The sequence below is a fragment of the Apostichopus japonicus genome, chromosome 15 (genome assembly GCF_037975245.1).
Source record: "Apostichopus japonicus isolate 1M-3 chromosome 15, ASM3797524v1, whole genome shotgun sequence".
NCBI classification, from domain to species: Eukaryota; Metazoa; Echinodermata; class Holothuroidea; order Aspidochirotida; family Stichopodidae; genus Apostichopus; species Apostichopus japonicus.
The window spans coordinates 14,565,924-14,580,468 of NC_092575.1; the positions used below are offsets into that span (position 1 = coordinate 14,565,924).

Here is a 14,545-nt window from a genome sequence, read left to right on the forward strand (position 1 = left end):
AATGGAATACAGACGGGCTGAGTAGAAATATATTTTTAACTGTGGGAATCAGCTCATGAAATCACCATGTTAGTTAGTCTGTTAGTTCGTAACAAAAGAAGTGCTATTGGCAACCCGTCCGTGCTAATATTTTTACGACAAAATATACAAGTACGGTGACAAATGCATTCTGACATATACATAGCATTGGCAGAGAACACAGATTTTATTAATCTGCACCTCGTCCTCCAGAAAACGAAGTAAAAAAGGTTAAAATCTTATTAGATTATTTGGATCTCACTCAGTAGCTAAGTCCTGAGAGGTTATGTATGAATAAAAATGACCCACATAAAGTAGGGTGTTTGGTTATCAATTAGACGATTCTAAGTTTCAATTTCGCAAAATAGATCCCACACTATAGAAAATCATGATTTCCTAGTATAGAATGTGAGACTCAAGAAAGGGACATGAAGGAAGGGACATGGAGAGAGACGTGGATGGAGGGACGCGAAGAGAGGGGTGTGGAGACTGGAGAGGAACGTGTAGAGAGGATGTGTAGAGAGGGACGTGTAGAGAGAGAGGGACGTGGAGAGAGGGACGTGTAGAGAGGGACGTGTAGATATGCAAAAGAAGTGTGCCCCATCGTATGATATTTGTTTTATTCGTAGAGGTTAAAGGTCGAATTCAGCTTTAAAAAGAAGGAGGGGGATCCACAGGTATAATGAGTATGTCAAGAACTATCAACGTATGTGGTTACCATGGTACCATAGGTCAAAGTTTTACTGATGAATGAAGGTTGCGAATTGCATGCGCTTTATGCGTTATGCGATACGATATTTAACTCCATGGAGTCTTCTCTTTCAAATTTTCCTGAAATTTTCCGAAATGATCAGACATTTTTTTCATCAGTTGGCCATTTTCAACAATTTTGTTCAAATGCTTAGTTACAAAACGTTCAACTAACCGTTCACGATCAAAGAACATATATTTTTGGTAAGACAACTGTCATTTATTGAGATTAGTACGGTCTCTACATGTGATTGTGAAAGAGCGCCCTCTAAAGGTCGACATGATAAAGTCCAGATACTACTGGAAAACTCTTTATACTGATCTGTCAATGTTTGTCCGATGTTGGAAAGTATGCCAGAAGTCAAACATTGCATTATCTCGCCCAGAACAAATCTTCATAGCATTCCAGTAACTGGCTTTTGGAAACAGGTATGTGCTCATTTATGATGTTGAAAGAAACAGGTATACACTGGGTGACTGGGTCCTGAAAAAAATGTACAAATCCATCGTCTTTTTATTTATTTATTTTTTGCATTAAGGAAGAATAACAACTTTAAGCCTAGAGTGATGAATGATGTTTATTTATATGCATTAGTTAACCATGTACTTAACCATTTTAATTAAGAGATATTTAGCCAGTTCGGAAATACATATCATTACCAAATGTCATTATATTGATGGATTATACTTATTTTAGTCATGGTATTCCACACAATATATACACACACACAGAGACATAGCTGTGGCTATGAATTATTACCACACATAATTTTAGGCATTTATCCACATTTGTAACATTGGGAGCTTGGTATTTTAGAAGTAACAATATGACACAGAAAATTAGATGTCGAAAAAAGCAACCAGTGTGAACTTTGAATAATAATTTGTCAATTTAAAATGTGCTTTTAAATGAACAGCAGCCAATATTGCAGAATAGTTCTGATCTTATGACATGTACACCTTCTGTATCTTAAATTAACAGAGACATATTTAAATTCAAACAACAACAGTTGTTGGACTTTCCTGCAAAGATAAAATAAAAAATGTTTAAAAAGACCGGTATTTTAAAGTTGAATAAACAACCATACTAACTTATTTGTATTTGTATCAAGCATAAAAGATTTGAAGATTTCACGAAGATGCAGCCTGTTAAACAGTTCACATTCATAATGCATTGAATAAATGAAGAAAATATAGACGTTGTGCAATTAGGGGCCTATCACATATGTCATTAGTGTTTAGTGTTAATTAAGGTTCATCACTATACCTGATCAGCATATAGCAGTATCCTGTGTACAATTGTTTATGTTCCAAGGTAATATAAGCAATCCAACTTCAAACAAAATAAAACTAAATGTTGATGCAGTCCCTTTTGCACAATATGCAATTTATACCTCGATAATAGACTGAGCAATGAACATATAGGAATTGGACCAATGTGTTTCTGTTTACATGATCTGTGGTATGCAGTTTTCAAATTTCATTAATTTATGTTAATTTACGTGTTTTATTTGGCAGAGTAGTTTCGCAGAGAAGTTCTTTTCAGAGAGGGCTTGGTGTTCCTGAGCAGAGAGAGCATTGTTTGGTTACAAAAAGAAGCGAAGGATCTGCTACTTTGCCCTGGTGACATGACACACAGCAGCAGCAACAAAATATGTTAACATTTAAACTTCCATGTTTTTGGTTATGTTGCTTGCATCAATTGAACTTATCCAGTAACGTCAGACATTTGGCATCTGTCTGTGTACCGTGACAATTCGTTTGGCTTAACTTGTGCAACAAAGTCAAAATTCGTCAACATTTCGGTTGAACGAATTTGATGTATTGGCAAACAACTGCATACAATTAGAGTATGAACGGCTTTATTGATTTTTAGCTAATGCATGGATGACTTAGGTGTGGTATAAATGTGTGAATGGTAGGCACTAGGTAGCATAATTATATGGGGACGAATGAACAATGTAGGAATGACTGGAATGAATATTGCGATGGGAGATGGTAGGGGTATAGGGTTGGGAGATGGTGGGGAAAGGTGGAGAAATGATCCATAAAGGTGCAAGATGGGGGAATGGAGAGGGATATGAGGAGGAAATGGAAGGGAGGAGGAATTGGAAGGATGGGGTGGGAAGTCGAATGGTGGGGTAAGGGTGGATAGTAGTGGGAAGGGGGAAGGGTGAGAAAGGGTCGAAAATGGGGATTGGCAACTTTTAAAACATCATACTTGCCGTGTGGATTAACCAAAATTAGTGTAGAAAGCATTTTGTGTGTTGGTGGACACCAATGGTCAGCAGAGCTCACAATAGGTTCATTGATAGCCACAGTTTAGAGAAGAAATATAAAGTGTACTTGAAATCAAACCACACCTGTTAGTTTTTTGGTCTCTATTTTAGTCATCTAATGGTCACACTCACTCACTCACTCACTCACTCACTCACTCACTCACTCACTCACTCACTCACTCACTCACTCACTCACTCACTCACTCACTCACTCACTCACTCACTCACTCACTCACTCACTCACTCACTCACTCACTCACTCACTCACTCACTCACTCACTCACTCACTCACCCACCCACCCACCCACCCACCCACCCACTCACTCACTCACTCACTCACTCAATCAATCACTCACTCACTCACTCACTCACTCACTCACCCACCCACCCACCCACTCACTCACTCACTCACTCACTCACTCACTCAATCAATCACTCACTCACTCACCCACCCACCCACTCACTCACTCACTCACTCAATCAATCACTCACCCACCCACCCACTCACTCACTCACTCACTCACTCACTCACTCACTCACTCAACTTTCATTGTATTATGATTTCCAAAATTTGCTCTCCATGTTGAAAATGACAGAATGGAATGGAGGGGGCAGGAGGGGGGGGGGGGCGGATGTACAACTGTTATGACAAAATGTTCATCCAATAATGTTTAGCACAAATTGCCACCTTATCGAAAATTTCCTGTATTGTGAAAATAAGAACCATTCAGGCAGGTTGGTGTTCTGAAAGGAACGTGGAAGCCAAGCCAATGACGCCCCCCCCCCCCCACCCATGACATTTCCTCCTTAGACTGAGTATTGCCATCACTCAACTTGCATTTCGTAGCCCAACCTACTTCTTATATCTGTCAAAGAGCTTACTCTGTTGTAGATTGTTAATCAATTTTTATTACTCGTATTTAAAGAGGCAAGGGGGTGGGAGCTAAGGGGGGGGGGGTGGGGAGGTAAGGGAATGGTATTGTTGAAAGACAATGACGGGCGCCTTCTCTCGGTAAATATCAATAGAATATGCCCGTAGTTCATAGGACTATGAAACCGAAATATGCTGTTATCATGTCGCTATGACTCACGTGAAGGGAATCCGGTCATGGATGCGTACCTATTTTAGTCGCTGAGTCCGTATTTTATAAAATATAGCCTGGAGGAAGTGCTAAATTAAGAATATATTTATGAATATGAATAACAGAGAAATGTGCACGAAACTGCTCGAGTAATTTACGACATTGTTCTAATTACACTATCGCAGTAACAGTCTCAAAAATCCTGCATTTAACCTATGTTATTTAATATTATTATAATTATAATTATAATTATAATAATTATAATTATTATTAATATTACGTACTCTGTACTTAGGATTTCATCAAGAAAGTCTGAGATGTTTTGAAGAGATATGCATTTCCTCTGTGGATAGATTGGGACAAATTTTACAGAAAACACAGACATTTTTAACTGAAGTGCCCGGATGATATCATTCATTCTGCTGTTGCCAGATCCATTTACAAAGACGTGGTTTTCGCCTAAATGTTCAGAACATTTTCTAGCAAATTTACTAATTAGCAATCAAATTTTAGCAACCAGAAAATCTTTTTCAAGGATTTGAATTTTGCGACAAAGTATACACGTTTGGAAAGTTTCATAGTCCCATGCAGCTAATATTTTGTAGCAGGTTAATCAGTGGGTGTGTATATATAAAAATCAGTTGACGTACCCTAACACAAGAATCTCTAACATTGATATTTGCACATCAGGAAGTCACACGTATACTCTACTCTACTATATTGTGTGACAGTTCATGGCACTTTCCTATGTCGGCAGACGTTTGTGTAATTAATTACGGTTACTTTGTTAATTGGCCTGATCAGTAGACCATCTACTTGACTATTTATTGCGAGCCCGTTCGATAAGCGCATGCCGATATTCGTCTATTGGGAAGCAATCAACCTGAAACCTTATATCTCATAGAAAGTTATTTCACGTGTAACGAATTAACGATTAGCATTCTTGAGAGTGGTTTTGAAGTATTGTAGTAGTATAGTTAAGTAGTCTGAAAACATAACCAAGCATGCAAAATGTGATTGAGAAAAATCGATTTGGGAGACGGGTCTTGAAGTAACATGAATGGATCAATTGTAGTTAACCCATAAGTCAGGGCCGCAGAACAAAGGTGAAGTAGGAAGCGGCTTGATCCAAAGTTGAGCTTGTAACTGGGCAGAGAGAGAAAGAAAGAAAGAGATAAGGGAGCTGTTAATTTAACACCAAAAGACGTCCTACAGATGCTAGTTCAGACACCTGGGACATTTGTGTTACCACTTTTGCACACTTCAAGTTTCCCATATCCATATCAACACAAACACACACACACACCCATTTATATATATATATATATATATATATATATTTATTTATACAGAGAAAGAGTAAAATACACAAAAACATTCAAATAGGACAAAAGACTATAACAACTACAATGACACCCGCCCCCTAACCCCCACGCCCCCCCCCCACCCGAAATACATTCCAATACAGCTGAACACCTGTGTCTATGCAAATAAAAAAAAATGCAGTATTTCAAAGAAGTAAAAAACTAAGGGCAGACAATCACTATAGTGAAGAGTTAGTAATTACTTAAACAATAATTAGTAAAGTTTTAACTAAAAGATCTTGAAGCTGAGTATGCCACTTATTGCTTTGGGTAATGAGTTCCAAAGATTGGTGGCACGATGACGAAGGCTCGAGTGGGACGAAGTTTTGCGATTTACATGTATGCAAAAGTAGCTGAGGATTTCATGTGATGTAGTTATGAATGAAGGAAGTTGATTGTGAAAAAAGTTAGAGAGAGCGTCTGGTAGCATATTGTGTATGAAGCAATATGTGATTATCATAAATATATATATAATATATGATATACATATATATATATATATATATATATATATATATATATATATATATATATATATATATATATATATATAAAGCGGGAGGCCCCGGCTCGACCCCGGTAGAGGCTGGAAGTTTTTGTCACTGTTCTTGATTTTCCAACTCATCACGATTTCAAATATATATATATATATATATATATATATATATATATATATATATATATATATATATATATATCGACCAACATCGCTCTTGAAAAATAGTGAATGTTTGACTCTAGTTATATGACATCAAAGCTTTGTAACAATTTGAATATCATGCGAAAATTAAAATTTCCATAAATTAAAGCTTGGTTCATAGATGAAGCGTGGGTTAGGGAGGAATGGGTAGGACGTGGTCCCCTAGCCCTCTAAATGTGCCAGTGATGTGCATTTTTGCACTTCCAAAATTTGTGCCACAAACTGTTTGCTTCCCCCTAAAGCATAACTCCCTCTCCAACTTTTCCGGTGCACCTTCCCTACCCCCCCTCCCCCCCCCCGACTGGGTATGATATACATTTGATACACAGGTATCAGGTTTTGGGACGCAGACGCAGTTGTTCGTACAGGGAATTATTACAACCTGGATTGATTAACGGTCTACTGCCTTTTGTTTCTATCTTATACTATCTCTCTCTCCATTTATATATATATCTATACAGCAGATTTGTCAGTTCGGTAATGGTCAGTGTCTGTCCATCGTACGAATATGCATCGAATTGATTTTCAAGCAGATCATATGAGTTCCATAACTACTTACTGATACGTTCAATGTTTTGCAAGACGCGCTGGCCTTGTACGAACACGACAGACACAAGGTATTTATTCATTTCCTCACACACTGTAAATAAAATAAATTTGTTTTAATTATACTGAGCACTGAATAGAAGTAACTCTTTGGAATAGGAACGTTGCTAGTAAACCTTGAGTTAAATCATCTGTCCCACTGTATAAGCTAATTCGGATAATTACGTTACCTTTTAACAACACACCGCCTAGCCTAAGCTACGTAAAATATGTAGCCAATTCAAAGAGCGAGAAACATTATTAGGCAATATGTGCTACTACTAGGCTATAGTCGAAATTCATTCTTATCTCGATACACGTTTATTTGATGCTTCTATAGCAAACAGGACGCAGACTGCAAATTCAGGCTATTTACTGGCTAATTTTGGTGGATTTGACTATTTGCCAATAGGAAGAAAAGGCACCATTTTCTACCAAAAGACATTTAGAACAAACACATGATAACTCTGTTAACAATTATAAGTCAAAGAATGGAACATAGATATTTGCATCTGACATAAGTTTGGTATTTCGGTTTATACTGTAATATGAGCCACTCTATTAAAGGCATTGAAGACTCGCCACAAACTGCGTGCCGCCTCTGAAAAAAGTTAACTTTCTGTTGCTTGCAAGTGAAGTACTTTTCTTATCGCTACAAAATGCAGAAAGTAATGAAACGTGATACCTTGTTGTCTTCAGTTGGACCTGAGATGTCCATCGCTGCTATGTACTCAAGCTGGGATCGATGGTGGTATCTACTGTAACACTTCTGTTACACCTCGTTCGAAACTAGGTCTAATAACCGGCATCAGATGTTTCTCTGTGCGCGAGTATTCACTCCCTTAAAACTCTATTGAGCCAGTACAGGATTTATTATGTGTGTTTGGTAGTTGCACAGTGTGTTTGAACAAAGACATATATCCCTACATAAAATATTAAATTGTTTAAGCAATCCATCTGAACAATTTAGGTAAAATAAAGAAACTTTGGGCAAGGAATGCTGTCAAATGATTTCCAATTTTCATAAAAAAAATGACCAAAAGTATAAAAATTGATAATGTGTGGTACTTAATATCCATTCAATTTAACCGCACCCCTTGTTAGAACAAGCCAATGAAAGTATACTAGGTATATATTCAAACAACTCACAACTCATCATTGATACCAAGCAACACAACAAGTTGACTAAATAGTACAAGTGCACACTATACTAGTCTACTGTACATATCATGTCAAAACAGTACATGTACAGTTTCCTAAACCATATCGTATTGTTACTGCATTTCGCTAATGTCTACTTTCGCAAGCATGGAAACAAGGTACAGTAGTTCCCACAAGAAACCTGATGAAAGAATGACGAGACTAAGTTATCCTCAACGAAAGGCACAAAGAACCCATCATCAGTGGAGGAAATATAGTATTTAAGATGAATCTATATCGTCTGAAAACAGGACAGAACGTTGCCTTTGCCTTCCCATTTTAAAGGATTTTGACAATTTTCTTTTTCTGGTAATTAAACCTCAATGTGATTTGATCCTATAGTAGCTCAGTATTAGGTCTCCTGCTTTGGGTAGCGTTTAACTACTACCAGGCATTGGTGGTGTCTAACACTTCTGTTACACCTCATTCAAAACTAGGTCAGATTACTGGCATTAGACATCTCTTTTTGCGCAAGTCTTCACACCCTTTAATAGCACTGCCACTTACAGTACAGTAGTAGCACCTCATTGTTAGGGTTGCAGTGCCACCTCTTGTCCATACATGTATATGGTTTGATCATTTAGTAGCTCAGTATTAGCTCTCCTGTTTTGGGAAATTGGGTAGCTACTGTACTACCTGTACAGTACCTGTTATACAGTATTGAACACCACTATACGTAATAGCACCGCCACTAACCATGCAAAAGTACTTACTGTAGCACCTTAATGTTAGGATTGCAGTACCACATCTTGTCCTTACACATGTGATGTTCCAGATTATTCAGAGCCTGCATATATCACCATGCTAGTTCCACCAATTGGTTCACACTTATGTATGCACATTTGAAGGTCATTTTGCTCATTTATGTAGGTCTTGTTATCTTAAAGGTCACAATTTCATCCCCCCCCCCCTGTGGTAGAAACAGAGAAAGCGTGCCACATGCTAATGCTATGCCAATTTACTAACAAATACACTGTTGGAAACCAGTCAAGAAAATGTTGTTCATACAGTAACAGTACTGTAGGAAATACCTTGGAATGTGCATATACTGTAGTGTACAGTATACTGTATAACACCCACTGTAGGGAATTAGTATATATGTAAATGGGCTGTAATTTTCTTCCCTGTACCTCTTAGTGACCAAAACTATTTAAGCTGCTACAGTAATTAGTACAGTATGTTGATAATGTTGAGGGAAAATTTATCAACTTGACAGTGTTAAAATACTGTACCTGTCGTTGAAAGAGAAAGATGTCTTCGAAAATGATACCTACGAATGCAAGACACATGAACTGGAGTACTGTAACTGTACATTACTGTACTTGATGCAGTATTGTATTGTTACTAGGAGATTAAAAATTGCTTTCACTGGTTGCAAAACTGTCTTAAAAATGTTTGCGTCCGCTCAGAAAAACTTGCTAAACTGTAAGCTAAGCTGTAAGCTGTAGCTTGCTAAGTTGTAAGCTGTAGCTTGCTAAGTTGTAAGCTGTATCTAGTATACAGTATATATACAAGAAAAACATCATATCAAATTCTGAAGCGGAATATATCCCCTTTTCCCCACACCAGTATACTGTAGGCAAGCCAGCCCTACCCCAGCCAGTTCCGACCCCTTCCTCATTATAGTACAGTATGTAAATAAGTTTTAGACTACAGTATTGATGTCGATTATAAACTCAAGCGCCAGTGGCTTCTTTTGAGGAAGTATGAATATATAGTTCACACTCACAAAAATTTAACTGAAGCACATGGTCAAAGGGCCTGCAAAACTTTATGCAAAGTTGCGATGAAGAAATTACTGTGGTATGAATGCATATTTTACTTAAAAGTAACTCTCAATCCTTTTCAGTATCAGAGATGCTATCTTCCCACAAAATTCATAACTTGTTTCAACTCATAACATCTTGTCATCAAAACAATGATTCAAATGATATTATATGTGATATTCTTAGAAACAATTCAGCTACAACTTCCTTCTTGCCGAAATATGTGTCAACAAGGCCTAATGTTATGATATTTGAGTGCACACACCTATGATAGCCTATATGACAAACTTCCATGTTTCTACACAGGGGACAGTGAACATTACAAATACAGTAGTTGTATTTAAAAAACATACTTTGTGTTCATTGAGCACTAAACTGTAGATCTGTACAAGAATGTTTGTAGTCAATGGCTATGCGACTACAGTACAGTATATGAGTCAATCAAATCACAGGGAATTTGGAAGTTACACATCAGTGACTTTTTCTATCACAAAAACCTCTGTACTGGAAATTTTGTTAACTCTTTTCTTTGCAGTTGATTGTTATGATTCATTTATTTCCAGCAAAATCAATCATCTGTACAAAGAATTGGAAGTTGTGGTTTTTTGAAAAGAAAGAATGAAAGAAAGATATTCATTCAACAAAACTATTTGTTTTGTTTTTCATAGGCCTAGCTGTGAGTGTGTGTGTACTTTGGGTTTGTTCATCATCCCCCCCCCCCCCCCCAACCCTGTTGATGATGCAAAGCATACATGTAAGAAATTTTATTTGAGATGTGGATATTTGCCAATATATTTAATACGGTTTACAAGCGCTGGAGAATGTCAGATCCGTGGTAGTCAAATGCACATTGATGCCTTGCACATCTACAGTATATATTCATTGCTTTCCAGAAAGTGTCAGCCAGTTGGAACTGTTTTCTAATTAATGCTAACACCTCTCTAAACTCTCCTACCATATCTTTGCTTCAAAGAACTCATGCTGACAGTGACTGTATGAGCAGTTCGTACCTTCATCCCATGGAAACATAATATTCATACTGCTCATACTGACACTACGAGTGCCTCTGAAGCGGGACATGAAAGTACAGTATAGAAAATATTGTCCCAACCAGCTGAATTTGTAGCAAATTTAAAAATTTACTTTGCTCCTCGCTTGTACCCTAGCACCTTGTTTTATCATGCCTAGAATGAACTGGTAACCTTTAAACACCACGGCTCCTCCGGTCAATGCCCTTCTCATTCTACCATCCAAAGTGCCAACATTTTGCGTTTTTCCTTCTGGTTTTTCCTGATCGTTATTCGTACCTGAACTGAATATTCAAAGGAGTGCTCACCTGCACAGAGTGCAAAGTAATAAAACTTACTCTATGAAGCATATTAACTTTACGAGGTACAGGTATTTTTAGTTCTGTAAATAAAACTGTTTTTAGGTTTTACTTTTACAGTAGTTGTTTTAATATTTCAAACCAATAAGGTACAGATCTGTCAAAGTTGTATGGGTACTGTATTCATTTACATCAAACCATTGATGACACATACACGCACAAAATAAATTAATTAAATTATTATTTTTTTTTTAAATATGATTGTTTACTTTCTTCAAGACTCATTAGAAAAACTGTTTGGTTTTAATTTAGCCATTCAGCCTCTGTTCAGATCCTGCTTGAAACAAAACATCAGGCCCTCTTACTTTTACACTATACAGTGTGTATTCTCTTACACAGGCTCTTTAGTGGATAAGCAGTTTGCTAACAGTTCTGTTTTAGTTTGGTTTTAATTTAAACTCTGTAAATCACTAATTGTGTCCACATCCATATAATGCAGCACTTGTAGCAGGATTTCTTCACCACGTTCCAAGGATGTTCTTTAGTCTTTGATTATCATGGCACTGTGGGTGTCAAGGTTATTATTTGAGCCATTTAAGGGGAATGAATAGAACCAGGGAGTTGTTATGGAATAACAACTCCCTGATAGAACGTTGGCCATCCAGGCGTATAATCTTAAAGTCAATATGAACAAACCAATGGTGGTATAGTGAGAATATTGTAAATTGCAAATTACATGCATGTGTACCACACAAAAATATGCCAGATCGAGAAAAGAAACAGATCGTTAACAGAATACTGGATGGTCTCCTGTGGAAAGAATAGACCAGGCCCTTTATACAGACCTACATTGTTGACATCTAGAAACTTTATATGTCATTTCATATTTTTTTGGTATATATTAACAAAGTTTGGTTATAAAAAAAAATACAGTTTTTCAACAGATGATGTCAGTAGTAAGTAATATACTAATTTTTGTTTGTCTGGGTTATAGCTTGTTGAAGCGCTGATCAGCTCACTTCACAACAATCTTGGGAGGGCTATTTGTATGATCTAGATACAGTGATGCGAGTGTGACTCATAATACTGTGTACCATACAACAGCCCACAGTGGGACCGTGACAAAAGGTAATCACACAATTTATGGTCAGATAATTGTACACCGGATATATCCAGGAATTACAGGGCTGTACAAGTGAACATGTCCAAGTATTCAATCAATAAGCTCCCATCCTCATTCACCTATTAACTCCAGTTTCCCATTAACTGTATATACCTACTGTATACATGCCCGCATAGCTTTTATAGTAGTTCTAACTTACACAACGAACTCTGCCATGAAGAATTACAGTCCTCTGTCGGGCTAGTGTGTATTTAGCCTGGTTATGGCTTTTCTAAATTCAAAAGTAGGATTTTAGCAGCTATTGTAAGCCAGGGATTTAGATCTTTTACAGTTCACTGGTCAAGACTTCATGATCTAATTGTACTCGCTTCAAATATCTTAATTACACAATGTATATAAGCTACAAGTAGCATGAAATATGTTTAAATAGAAGATTAACCTGTGCAGTTTCAAGAATCAGGGATTTAAGACTTGGAAACTATAGGGTAACTACAAAGAAATAAACAGCTTTGAAATAAAAACGTCAGTCATTCTCTGCTGACTAGAGTTAGTAACTAGATAGATGATGGTGCAGGCCGATTGACAACTTGAATTCTTTCAAGAGTCAGTCTAAGTAATCAACACATACAGTATATATACAACATTTACAGTACACAACACAGACAGTACATGTATCAAATTCCATGAGGTAGGCCAACTTAACAGATACTGTATAGACTGAGAGCACAAAATTACTACAAATTACAAAAAGAAAAAAAGACAGGTTGTAACCAGATATTCTGAGTTTTGGATGTTTGAAATCCCAAGACTTTGTGGCCAAAGGATCACGATTATTTGCCATTGTAAAATAAATATATATATATGAAAATGCTGAGGTGGTGTGACCTACACAGTTCACAACATTATGATATTACTGTGTATTTGATTTGGTAACATGAAAAAGTGAAGTAGAAAAAAATTTTGTGTCAGAATACAAATACTGTACATAAAGAGGTGGTCCAATCATTTAATGAGTGATTCCTTGGAGGTGTTTTCTACATATATAATTTTTATATTTGTAACTTTTCACACAATGTACAATATTTGAGGAGCTTTGGTTCTCATGGACACAGTTTGCGTATGGGCGACCTAAATATGCCTTTTCAACCGCGGGTTTTTAATGCACAAAAGAGCACTATTTATCTTAGCAGTTGGGTCAATATTAGTGGATTTTGGAGAACTAGTATTTTGCAATGAAAACGGCAAGAAAAGGTCTTGCTTGGGAATAAAGGCCATCGCAACATGTGTGTGTGCGTACCCCAGAAAGTCAGGTGCAAGTACAGTAAGGTTCTCCCAAAGCCTAGCTATGTAGCTAGCTACCTTTGTACCTACCTTTGAAGCCAAAGCTGGGGCGTCAGTCCTTGCTGATACTCTTTGAATTGTTTGGGACATCATGGGTCGGCCATCAATCATGTTAAAATATTTACTGCACTCCTTTTCTCAGTGTGTTTACATACCTGTCTCGACTGTTCCTTTTACTGTACTAAAATTTTACACCTTCCAGACTATACCTAGCATTGAAGTAAAGTCTGGTAGTTTAAATTCTAGCACTGTGCCTTCATTGACCCTCCTTGTGGTCACCAAGCACCTCCATTTGACTCCCCCCCCCCCCCTTGTGGTCATCGCCCATCACCTCTTACCTCCACATCTACCCATCAGCACTGGTGATAGTTCTTTCCTTAGTTTGAAATCATGTTTTTCACATTTTTTTCTAATATCTGTGTGATCTCGGACTTCACCATCTGTAAAGAGGGTCATCATTAGCCTGTATTTTGTTCTGAGAATGAAAGTCAATTCTAGATACAGTATACATTCAACGAATGATTTACTGTATCTGGTATTGCATCACAAAATGGCCACCTAAAGTTGCTAAACTTATGTAATAGGCAGTTTTTTTTTGTTTTTTTGTGTTTTTTTTTGTACACAGGACTGTACCTGTAGTACAATAATATATATTTTATAAGAAAGAACATGAAGAGCCTTCAAAATTAATTGCTAATGTCACAAACATTTTTTTTACACTAAAATATTCCCTGTACTGTATGGAAATTTAAGTACTGTACAGTACCTGTGGCAATTTCAACTTATTTATTATTCAGGAATGAGCTGCTTGAAGTCATAAACCAGGGCTTAAATTTGCCAAAACTTGTAGTTCATACAGTACTTTAGCTGAATTTATAATTGAATTTATAATTAGTTCTGGTTTTAAAAGCAGAAGGATGGAAGTGAACCGTACTGTACTGTACCAAGAACTCTGCTCTGTAGGGAGAAGTTCCATTCATGGAACAGCACCTACTGTATGCTGTATATGA

At 37.0% G+C, this 14,545-nt stretch overlaps 1 protein-coding gene across 1 annotated transcript in view; it reads left to right on the forward strand.

Annotated features, from left to right (window-relative positions):
• The first annotated feature begins 6,651 nt into the window (after positions 1-6,651).
• The window catches only part of LOC139981540 (plexin domain-containing protein 1-like), a 51,593-nt gene continuing 43,699 nt past the window's right edge, over positions 6,652-14,545 (forward strand). Inside the window, exon 1 of the mRNA XM_071994001.1 lies at positions 6,652-6,810. The gene's annotated coding sequence lies outside the window, so the exon portion shown is untranslated. The remainder of the gene's footprint in view (positions 6,811-14,545) is intronic.